At 34.5% G+C, this 12,934-nt stretch overlaps 1 long non-coding RNA gene across 5 annotated transcripts; it reads left to right on the top strand.

Moving 5' to 3' along the window:
• Positions 1-4,306: 4,306 nt before the first annotated feature.
• Positions 4,307-12,496, top strand: LOC106342790. Of its 5 annotated transcripts, none has more exons than XR_001269884.1 (4): positions 4,307-4,556; positions 11,012-11,175; positions 11,426-12,252; positions 12,335-12,496. It is a non-coding gene; the product is annotated as an uncharacterized LOC106342790 (long non-coding RNA). The 5 variants fall into 5 exon arrangements; XR_001269885.1 differs by having other exon boundaries at positions 11,012-11,533; positions 11,640-12,252; XR_001269883.1 differs by having other exon boundaries at positions 11,012-11,834; positions 12,122-12,252.
• Positions 12,497-12,934: the final 438 nt, after the last annotated feature.

Raw genomic sequence — 12,934 nt, 5'->3', positions numbered from 1 at the left:
CAATGGTGGCTCCTACAACAACTACAACAACACACGGAGAAACAACAGCAATGGTGATGCTAATCGACAATACCGATCTGATACGCATACGTTCAAGCCTTACTTAGGCAAGTGTCAACTGTGTAACACACAAGGGCATAGTGCCAGACGCTGTCCTCAGTTTCAAGCTTCCCAATATCAAGGTGCTCAACAGATCATGGCTCAGCCTCTGGTCACTCCGTTCCGCCCATATCAACCACGAGCGAACCTCGCTATGAATGCTCCATACACGGCTACTAATTGGCTTCTTGACTCGGGGGCTACTCATCACATTACATCTGACCTCAACAACCTTGCACTATACCAGCCGTATCATGGAGGCGACGACGTTATCATAGCTAATGGTTCGACACTACCGATATCTCATACGGGTTCTTCTTTAATACCAACTCGAACACGTGACTTATCTTTGCGGAAAATATTATGTGTTCCCAACATTGATAAGAACTTGATTTCGGTTTATTGTCCCTGCAATACTAATGGTGTTTCGGTGGAATTCTTTCCTGCTTCTTTTCAGGTGAAGGATCTCAGCACGGGTGTCCCATTGCTTCAAGGCAAGACTAGGAATGAGTTGTATGAGTGGCCTGTCTCTCTGTCTCAAGCAAAGGCCATGGTTACTGCATCAAACCCAAAAACATCTTTTCTTTCGTGGCATTCTCGGCTCGGCCACCCTTCTTTTTCAGTTTTAAACACTATTATTTCTCAGTTTTCTCTACCTTTTTCTTCTACCAAACAGAAAACCTTGTCTTGTTCTGAATGTTTAATTAATAAGAGCCATCGATTACCATTTACAAATTCCACCATTGTTTCTCATAAACCCCTTGAGTTTGTCTTCACAGACGTATGGTCTTCTCCAATAACCTCCATCGACAACTTTAAATACTATGTTGTATTTGTCGATCATTACTCGCGCTATACATGGCTTTACCCGCTCAAACTAAAGTCACAAGTAAAAGAGGTCTTCATTGCCTACAAATCATTGGTAGAGAACAAGTTTCAGACAAAGATCGGCACATTGTTTTCTGATAATGGAGGCGAGTATATTGCATTACGAGACTTCCTCAGACAACACGGAATCACACATCTCACTTCGCCACCACACACACCTCAGCATAATGGCTTATCGGAGAGGAAACATAGGCACATTGTAGAGACCGGTCTCACACTTCTCTCTACGGCATCGATACCAAAAGACTATTGGACCTATGCTTTCTCTGTGGCAGTATATCTGATCAATCGTCTTCCAACGCCTATACTCGGGATGCAATCTCCATTCTCCAGGATCTTTGGTACGGCACCAAATTATACGCAACTACGAGTTTTCGGTTGCTTATGCTTCCCATGGATGCGTCCTTATAACTCTAACAAACTGGAAGATAGATCAACAAGGTGTGTGTTCCTAGGCTATTCGACGACCCAGAGTGCATACTATTGCCTGGATCGAACTACGGGTCGCATCTATACATCAAGTCATGTGAAGTTTGATGAAACCGTGTTTCCATTTGAGAAGATGTCAACGGAAAAACTCTCTGAGGTTCATGACTCCACTCCACTCTCTACTTCCATGTTCACACCCGTTACTCCACAATCTTCAGCAGCGCAGGGACACCCGGGCTTGGACCTTCACCCGCCTCAGCCACCAACGACGCCATCGTCTTCTTCTTCTCAGGTATTGCCTTCTCACTCTAGCAATTCACCCGTCTCTTCTCCCTTGGAGCCCACTGCTCATTCTCAAAATGAGCCAACACCAATGGCTCAGCCTAACCCTACTTCCGTCGAGCCCACTGCTCAAGAAGAAAATGAGTTGCAACCCCCAACTCAGCCTACACAACCACCAAATACAAATCCTACCTCATCTACCCGGTTAAATCAACCTATGTTACCACAAAATCCACAAACACAACAGCCAGAAAATATCCACAAAATGCAAATCAGAGCCAAAAATAAAATTTCTAAACCAATACAAAAGCTATCACTTTCAGTTGCAGGAAGAAAGAATCCAAAAACAGAACCAACAACGATCTCACAGGCCATGAAAGATGAGAAATGGAGAGGTGCAGCTACAGCAGAGTTTGTTGCACACATCAAAAATCACACTTGGGATCTAGAGCTGAACGTACATGGGCACAACATCATAGGCTGTCGCTGGTTGTTTACTACCAAGTATCTTGCGAATGGACAAGAAGAACGCCCCAAAGGCCGTCTTGTTGCCAAAGGCTACACGCAGCAACATGGTATCGATTATTCGGAATCTTTCAGTCCAGTTATAAAATCAACAACGATTCGTCTGGTGCTTCAGATTGCGGTCACCAAGGTTTGGCAGATAAAACAATTAGACATCAACAATGCTTTCCTCCAAGGTGAGCTAACTGAGGTTGTCTACATGATGCAACCACACAGAGTCTTTCTTGCATTGTATTAAACGAATCTTTTTGCCCAAAAGAACCTTGCCCTAGTTTCGGCATGAACTTCGGAGAACTTGTCAGTTGGCCAATATTTACACAAGTAGCTTTCACTGGTGGTAAAAGTATCCAATGAAAGTGAGTGTCTCTTGCACCAGCATGGTCGCTTCTCAACCACTAGTTACGAAATCAAGACAAGATGAGCGCCGAACGATACACCAGACAATTATCTCAGACAGAATCTGCATTTGTCATGGACTAAGAGAAACCAACGAAAAAGTAGAGCAACTGCAGGAAACTCTTTGACACGATAATTAGCTCCACCGCAATATCTAAGTTGCAAATAATAAACCTAACCACTAGGTCTGGGCATTTTACCCGAAAACTCTCGAACCGGGACCGACCCAAAAATACCGACCAAAAATTTACAAGTACCTGTTGGATCCAAAATTCTATATCCAAAAAAACCGGAACTGAAAAAACCGATCCGAATAGACCCGAACCCAAATAGACCTGAAAAGAACCGATCTTAATAAATCCGACCCGATAAAAACCAATTAATACCCGACTTAAAATAAGAATATCCAAAACTATGATTTTTGTGTTCTACTTTCTATATTTTATTTTATGATTTAGTTGAAATATATTTTTGTTGACAATCTTTGTTATTATTTTTGTAGCATTTTCAAGTAATATGAAGCTTTAAATGTAAAACTTAGAGTTTTAAAATGTTTTATTTTAATTATTAATAGTTTATTTTAAGTTATTTTACAAAAAACAAATATAGATACATATGACATATTTCAACTAAATTTGATGGTTTTAAGTATTTTAATTATAAACCCGAACTGATCCGAAACTGAACCAAAAATTTACAGTTATATATTGAGTTCAAATGTCTAAGACCCGAAAGACACGGACCCAAAAAAACCTGGCCTGAAACTGATCCGAAGACCCGAACGCCCAAGTCTACTAACCACACTACCAATATTGCAGAGAAACACTTACTTACAATGTGAATTGGGATGTCAGTTAGGTTGTCATATCTAAATGCAGAATGTCATTTTAGATATTGATGGTCTAAATCCAAAAATAACTACAACTCCAAACCAAAATAGGATCATAACTAAATGTGATGTCTACATTTCAAAAATTGAAAATGATATTGTTAGTAAAAAAATTGTGATTTAAAAAAAATATATAATTTCACGGTCAAAATATAATTTTGCGGTTTTAACACAAAACATGTTTTTTCATATTTGACAAAACAAACATTTTATGAATTTAGCTGAAAAATATGTGTATGATTTTTGCAGAAATATATTTTGCAGAAACATATTTTGCAGTTTTGGCATTATTTTGTGATTTCGACGAAAAAATGTTATTTTACACTTTTGGTGAAAACATGATTTTCTGGTTTTTGTGGAAAAAATATTTTGTAGTTTTGGTAGGAAACATGGTTTTGCTGTATTAATGAAAATTGTGATTTTACAGATTTGATAGAAAATGTGATTTTCAAATTTCATAGGAAAATATGATTTTACAGTTTTGGAGAAAAACATGATTTTGCTGTTTTAGAAATAAAATATAATTTTAGGTATGTAATAGAAAATCTTATTTTAGGGATGTAAGAGAAAATATTATTTTATGAATTTGGCAAAAATAACAAATTTCGGTTTTGACAAGAAACGTGATTTTTACGGTTTAAGGAAGAAAAAAAAACAATTTTGCAGCTTTAAGCTTTCAAAAAAATTGGATTTTAGAATATTTTTGAAAAAAAAGATTTGGAATAAACTAGATTATCTGATTTCCTCAAATCAACTCCACCTAAGTTTTAAAAGTTTTGGCCTGTCCATCCAAACACATTTTCGCGGATAATATTGGATTATCCATTTATACTCATATCTACATGGGTTTTAAATAAATATAGGTTCATAACTGGTCAATCATAATTTGGTCCGCCCATTTGACAGATCTAAATGGGAGCGATTTTTTATAAAAATCCTCCAAAAACTACCCAAAAAAAACATGTCTCCTCCTTCGACAAACCCTCTCAAACTCAGCCGACAGAAGCTTTCACCGCCTCTCCAGTCCGGGCTCCGTCCGATACCGGAGGTCTTCCACCTTTCCTTAAATCTCCTTTTTTATTTGCCTCTCTTATTATCTTGTTCAATATCAGTTCGATATACCAGCGATTATGGGTCACCTTTTCTTCGCCGGAAACCCATAGTGGTTGAAGGAGTTTCAGTGGTGGTTCTGGAAACGTGGTGAGACTGTGGAGCGACGGATGTAGGGGAGGTCGGCGTTTAGGGCTGAAGAAACTCCCAGATCTAATTTTCCGTTTTTCAGATCTGTGGCGTTTTCTCCGTGACGACGGCGCGTGAAGCTAGTGGGAACCCTCCGCTGGTTTGGATCTACTCCCTGGTGCGGCGGTGAGACAAATGGAGCGGTAGTTTGGAAAACGGTGGTAGATGGTTTGACTCTTCGGGTTCCCGGAGGCAACGTGTGGCTGGGTTCTCTAACGTCGGCGTAGTCAACCGGTGGAGGAAGCCTGGTGGAGGTACACGGTGGGGCTTTACTTTCCAGCACCGACAACGGCTCTGCGGTTTGTCTGGTGGTAAGGTTTCACACCATTTGAAGCTTGGAGATGCTATTCCGGTCGCGTACTGCTATCGTCAAGTCCGCCTTTTCAGTACGGTTCTATGCCGTCTTTCCGGCTAAGAAGTGAGAAACTGAGCCCGATGATACTGAACCTAGCCGAGAGATGCACTGTTTGGTGTTGAAGTACTGGTCCGTGTGCTGCATTCTATTGTTTTGGTGACCAATGCTTGGGTTTGAAGTTTAGCCTCGATTAGGTTTAGTTAAGCTCGGGTTTCATGTTTCGTTCACTTGTGTGGTCGAATTGTAGGGGTTTAAGAGACGGTTCTCTTCGGTTTGGAGGGGACTTGTTCTCATTGGGTAGAATTACAACAAAGTATCTACGTGTTCCTAGTAGGGGTGGGCGTTCGGATATCCATTCGGGTTCGGTTCAGGTCTATTCGGGTTTCGGGTTTTCGGGTTCAAAGATTTCAGCCCCATTCGGGTATTTCTAAATTTCGGTTCGGGTTCGGTTCGGATCTTTGCGGGTTCGGTTCGGGTTCGGATAACCCATTTAAATTATTTTAAAATTTTTAAAATTCGTTATATACTTTAAATTTCTCAAAATCTATAAACAAAACAATATATTACTTATAAATTTGAATAGCATATGTCAAAGTACCTAAAATTAACATATAAATTGGTTTGGTTTGAATATTTGGATTGAGAATCAATACCAAAATTTTGAACCCATTCGGATATTTAATCAATTTCGGTTCGGGTTCGATACTACTTTTTCGGATTGGGTTCGGTTCGGTTTTTCGGATCTGGGTTTTTTGCCCAGCCCAGTTCCTAGGTGATACCAGATCATGTACTACTCTTTGGTTAATATAAAGTTGAAGTTGAGCAAAAAAAAAAAATGGGAGCGATTTTAGACAAGATTTCTTCTAGAATCTTATTTCAAATTAGAGGTTGATTCATGATCCACTCGGAAAGTTTATATATGGACAATTCTTTCAAATAGCTATTTTTAAGTTTTTGTCGCAAAATAGCATTCAAGAAAAAAAAAATCAAATAACTCATTTTTATTTTGAAAATTTTAATATTTATTTTTTAATTTTTTAATTTGAAATCTTATCTCCAATACCCTACTCTTAACTCTAAACCCTAAGTTTAGATTAGTTAACCCTAGGATAAAAATACATTTTCACCATTTAAATAAATTTATTTTGGTCATTTTCTTTATTGAGTGTTATTTTTGTGACAAAAACTTAAAAAGGGCTATCTTAAAAAATTTCTCTTTATATTATATATTTTCTTTTAACATTTATTTTTACTTGAAAAGTCTAGTTATATATTATGGGAATCTTTATTTTCATGATTGGTCATTATTGTTTTTATCATGCGATTAACTAAATTTTATAGTTTAGTTGTTGGAAAATTGGAAAAGTGTAAATATGTATTTTTATTTTTATATTACTTATTGGTATTGAATTTAGAGAAAATGACTAGGATAGCACTAAAAAAGTTTTTGTCACAAATATAGCTTTTAAGAATAAAAATGATCAAAATAGCACTTAATGTTTTATAAAAAAGAGATAAATATACACTTATACTCCAACGGTAAATTAATTTAGATATTAGGGTTTAGAGTTAAGGGGTGGGGTTTAGGATTTAGGATTTAGGGTTTAGGGTTTAAAGTTTAGGGTTTAGAGTTTAGAGTTTAGGGATGAGATTTAGGGTTTAGGGTTTAGAGTTAAGGGGTGGGGTTTAGGATTTAGGATTTAGGGTTTAGGGTTTAAAGTTTAGGGTTTAGAGTTTAGAGTTTAGGGATGAGATTTAGGGTTTAGGGTTTAGAGTTAAGGGGTGGGGTTTAGGATTTAGGATTTAGGGTTTAGGGTTTAAAGTTTAGGGTTTAGAGTTTAGAGTTTAGGGATGAGATTTAGGGTTTAGGGTTTAGAGTTAAGGGGTGGGGTTTAGGATTTAGGGTTTAGGGTTTAGGATTTAGAGTTTAGGTTTTAGGGTTTAGAGTTGGGGAGTGGGGTTTTGGGATAAGATTTCAAATTCTAAAAGATATAAAAAAATTAAATTTTTCAAAAGATAAAATGTTATTTTGGTCATTTTAGTTTTTGAAGGCTATTTTTGTGACATAATCTTAGAAATATACTATTTTGGAGATTTGCCCTTGAATTTATGCTTAAAGATTTTTTTTCTTGAATTCATGATGTACTTTTTTACAACAAGTTTTCGTAGGTACGTGTTATCACTAGGATGATTATTAGAATCTGTAGAAAAATAAGTTGATTCTTATAAATATATATTATAATTTTTATTAAACTAACTATCAAACTACTTAGTAGTGTACAAAAGAATATTATCATTTTTTTCTTTAAATAAAAACTACAGAATAACCTAATATGATTTACATATATATGACAATTAATGATTATGAATAATGCATATTTGATAACAACTTTTGTATCATCTCTCTTTTTTGTTAACAACTTTTGTATCATCTCTTTTTTTTGTTTAATTTTATATTATTAAAAGAAATTAAACAACCACATTAAGCATATAATAAAAAAATTAGATTTTCTGTTATATATTATATTTTTAATTTTTTTAAACGACTATAAATTACTAAAAAGGTAAAAGTCCACACTGAAAATTTTGTGATCAATGATTTAATTTTTTGTTCAAGCAAAATATAAATGATCATAAACCGTATGAATATGAAGTCTCATTAAAAGATATTTATATTATATATATATATATATATCATTTGAATTAAATTAAATACTATATAAAAATATAAAAATATGTTAATTTAAAATTTTGTATTGAAAAATTATTGAGATCTTAATATTATATTTTGAAATTTATATTGAAAAATCTCACATTAAAAGTTTTGTGATTAACGGTTTAAATTTTGGTTACATCAAATATAAAAATGATAATAAAATTATATGAGTAGGAAGTGTCAATAATAAATATTTCTATTAAAATATACTATATATATATATTGATGTCAATATTATTAAAGTTTAATTATATACCAAACAAAGTAAATAAAATGATAGTTTGATTTATTTACCAAAAACATGATTGTAAATAAATAAAAGTAATTATATACCAAACAAATTATTTTTATTAGGTGTTTTGTAATATGTTTTTTGATCCTAACAATCCCAGAAATACAGTTATTCAAATCAAAGTGATTTTTTTTATATTGGAAGCACTATATATATATATATATTATTTCATTCAAATTAAATAATTTAATCTTGATTTTTGTTCCTAAAATAATTTTAATGAAATATCATGACAAGATTCTAATCACCTCTTTTTGAATTTGTTCGAAGAATGAGAGATTTGATCATTCATCTAATATTTGTTTCTCCTTAATATCCTGTCTAGCTATTATAATTGTAAGAATAAGATATTTAAATTATTTAGTATAAGTTTTTTGGTTTATCATTTAATAAATCTAACAGTTCTTAGTTTATACATAGTTTACATATACTAAAATGGTAAAGTATTATATTTTTTTTTATCATCCGTATACTCTTAAGTAACTAAACCTCAAAAACGTAAGTTAATAAAATAAGCAATTTGTTTTGTTGTTCTAGAATAAGATTATTTTTAAACCGAACTGGTGAACATATACTAGATAAACATTTATATTTCGAGTATGCACTTATATTATATAACAGCTTGATATATTAGATTTAAACACTAACCTGTGAATAGAGTTTTCCGGTGATTTTCTTCAAAAATTTGATTCTTAGATATGTATCTGGAGTGGTACTAATTTTTATAGATGTACATCTTTTTTAATAGACACTTATGTAATTCACCGAATTCATATAAGAAGTTAAAAAAAAAACAAAACTTATATCTGTGAAACAGAAACGAGAACGAAATCACAATTTTATAGAGGTAGGAACGAAATCACTTAAGGAGAGTCAATAGTAAACACATCGAGAACAGAAAACCTAATCCGCTTTCGTCATTTTACAATCGATGTTGCCTATCTGGTTTTGGTGGTTTGTGTCGGACGCAAAACATAATTTTCTTTTGTGCATATGAAGTCTTAAAAATAATTAAAATGAGTTATAATTTTAAGAGACCAACATTTTTATTCTTCATTTTATAGTCGGTAAAGATTGTAGAGTTGCAAAATATTAAAACTATTTAATAAACAAACAATATTATAAAAAACTCACTTCATCTAGTTGTACATTTATTTGGATACACTAAACTTAAATTTAAAAATGATTTAAATTGGTATTTCTATATGCGTTGTAATCCGCCAAAAAAAATACTCTATATTTGCAAAATTCGATTGCATAGGGAAATTCCCGAGTTCATTGGGATCTTCGATAGTGCCCAAAATTGAATCCCTGGGGGAAAATCACATTATCACGCCACTCGCAGCGGATATCAACTATCCTGAGACAGTAAGATGACAGCTCTTCCGTGCCGAAAACCCTACAACTAAAGGAGTCACTCAAACAACAAACCATTAGATTGAGAACCAGCAAATCGTCGATCTCCAGAACTCAGTACAAGATATTACCTCAAAGATCCATAAAGTAACTAGTTCAGCCCCCGAGGTCAAACGTGTTCTCGCTGCAAATTTAAAAACTCCTTTCACAAAGAAAATCACTGACATCAAAATTCATCAGACGAACAAACTACGTGTTCTGTCCTTCTCAGGCCACTCCGATCCTACGGATCACATAACAAAATTTAACATAGCCATGGAACGAGCGTACTTTACCGACGAAGAGAAAGACGCTGGATACTGTCAACTGTTTGTGGAAAGACTCAGTGGACATGCATTGATCTGGTTTTTTCATCCTAACAAAGATTCCACCATCAACTAATGTGAAATGCAGTGTGCAAGATGTGGATCTGATGAGGAAACAACAAATAATGGAAAGCGTTGAGTACATCAAGACGGTTTTTGGTTGTTTTGTTGGCTTTGTGTTGAGTAAAATGGTCCATTGTGCTTTTCATCATCTCCTTCATGTTAGTGGCATCCGTTGCTGGCAAGTTCCCTCCTGTGTTGGTTAAATCGCCGGCAGTCATAATGATTGATCTTTTTTTCTTGGCGTTACTTTCAAAATTTCCCACAGATGACACCAACTGTTTAATCTGAATTCGGAAAGTATCAGGGGTATGATTGAATTCGATTGTAGGTTATTTGAAAGATGCTTTATTTAAGATTGAAAAGACAATTACAAGGAGATTTGACCGAGTTTGTACAGGAGATGAGTATTTCGGCAAGAACAAAAAGATTAATGTAAACCCTACCTCTTATGGCGAAAAAATTAGAAATTTTCGAATGAATCTATCTCGGTCCTAAAAGTCTTTCTTTTATATGTATCCTCTTTCTTTTTTCTCATAAGTTGGCCTAACTTTGTGCTGAATGCCTAATTGGGTCGACATCTCTTGACCTGGGCCGGATTATGTCTATTTGATAACCATTATTAGAGGGATGTGATTCATTTCGAACAAACCTCAATTGTCAATATATATTGGTAAACAAGCTGTCTTCATATAGAGTGCCACCTTATCCAATCTAACAATACTAAAAGCACAATATACTCAATGGTAAGGGTGTCCACGTCAGCCAAATATTCAGTACCAATCAAATTGACACATCAGAAAAACAATTGATTTTTACAACCTTTATTGACTTAAATTTTTCTTATCCCCACGAATCTCTTTGGTTCCTACCTGCAATTTTTACACCGGTTTATTCCTCATTTAGTTGCATTAATAAATTCAACGCTATGACCTTACGATTCCGTTTTTCAACTCATTCCCTATTTGATATAAATATAGAGTGATGGCGGTGAAGTTCAATCCCTAATCATAACTGTTGGGTATCACCTATTTAGATTTTAAATGTTTTTGTTTTCTTTTGATCTTTTGAAGAAATATGTAGTTTTTGACACGAAATTCCACTGTCTTTTTTCACTCAGGTACTACCGCCGTACGAAGTTGGTGGGTTCAACGAAAGCTTCACCCTTTCTGAATAAATGGCGACTCCTTTAGGCTCACTGCAGGAAATTGGTTTGAAGGGCGTATGAATCAGAAACCGTGAAATAATAAATATGCTATCAATCAAAATCTTTACATCGCCTTGGTGAGACTTTTTCTTTTATTTGCTTCAAGAATTTGAAATTGCGAAAGCATGTTTCGTGAAGCGGTGGACTCTCTTTTACATGATGTCTATTCCATTTGCTCATAACTCTACATCTATTGTATTCTTGGGAACAGCGATGGTCAAAATATTGGTGAATGTGGAAGTTTGATAAAAGGAAAATTAGTTACATCGTATAGTTTGTGATCTTCTTTTTGATCTGACATTTGTTGGTCAAACTCTTTCATGGAAGCTCTTATGTCTTTGGGGAAGATAATGGCACTGGAGGAGTCTTTTGCTGGATGTTTAGCGGAAAGATCCGGGAAAAGTCGTATCTTCAACATTCTTTGCAATCAATTATGTATTTTTAAATCCTTAGCATATTTGACATGCTTGTGTTTTGGGTTACTCTTACTTTTTTTGAGAGCCATAGATATAAGCTTCTTACTCTGTTTTGATCTTGACAGGAAAATTGAGAAAGTGTAGAAATTCAGTTTGTGGATTACATCCGGTTAGTGTTTCCTTCTCTTCAGTTTATCAGTCGACGTGATCTACATCTAAGTCATGTATCAAATTCATGTTTTGCTGTTCTCATGTATTGAGTGTTGAGGTTAGGATGATGAGCTACACCAACCAAATCAGAAGGAGAGCTGAGGAGGCAGGTCATCTGTTCTGAAACAATTTAGCATCACTTTAGGATTGTAGAATAGTCACCGCTTTGTTTTTAGTATCTCAAAACTGACCTAGATTCTATGATTTTTCTTTTGAAGTTATTCTATGACATATATATATCTATCATATTTTTTTTTAACTGTTTACTAAGCTCTCAAAAGTTTCCTACCACAAAATTTAAAATTGTCCCCTAATTTCTAGGTAAAGTAACTTACAAAATCTTAACTTCCTTTGAATTCTATGTATGTTTAATGTTCGATGGATATTTTTTTTGCAGTTGAGGGCTCTCCTACAAAAATATCCGACATTGAATAGACTCTCAAGAAGCGCTACTGCAGCTTAACAAGACAAAGGAAGAGGTCATCCTACTCAAATTGTTCCTCCACCTTTGCCCCAAATGTTTTGAAGGTCTGTAGAACTCTTCCGAGTCCCTGACACTTTGATTCTTGTGACTTTGTTTTATTGATGTGTTTTGTAAGAATGTTATCAGGATTCGTGATGGTTTGACACAGTTATATGCGAACGACACTGCTCTTACTGATAAACAAGAACTCGATGTTTCATTAATAGTACAGTTCCCGAACCAAATTAAGTTTGAAATATTGTAAATAATAGATACAAGTCTGTTTCGAATCAGAAACAATTTGTCGTAGTTACTGTGTTACCTTGGAAAAGCATTTTAAGGATGATGGTTGCACGTACAATCAAATAATTCACTATGCATAGTAAAAACTTTAAGTTATGATTATTGAAAAAGCAAAGGAAATGTTACTCACATTACAGAAAATAACAATCTGCAAATGGTTCCAGATGTAGCAAATCATAGAGGATTCGGAAAATATAAAGGAGTTAGAGCACAATGTCTAAGACACACGTTGCTTCTAACATCATTGCTTCTTTTTTTACTTAAGACAAATCGCTTTCTAAAAATGCAGTTTGTGATATATACATAATAGCAAAGTGTCATCTAGAAAAGAGACAATGCTACTTCAAATACACCGCTTCTAAGTGAACTAATTTCTTGAACAAGTTTCAGGAAAATTGAAAAACTACTCCAAATACAAGACACATTTATAAAAAACACGAGAAT

This window comes from Brassica oleracea, chromosome C4, assembly GCF_000695525.1.
Source record: "Brassica oleracea var. oleracea cultivar TO1000 chromosome C4, BOL, whole genome shotgun sequence".
In the NCBI taxonomy this organism is placed as follows: domain Eukaryota; kingdom Viridiplantae; phylum Streptophyta; class Magnoliopsida; order Brassicales; family Brassicaceae; genus Brassica; species Brassica oleracea.
This window is presented reverse-complemented; position numbering and strand designations above follow the sequence as displayed.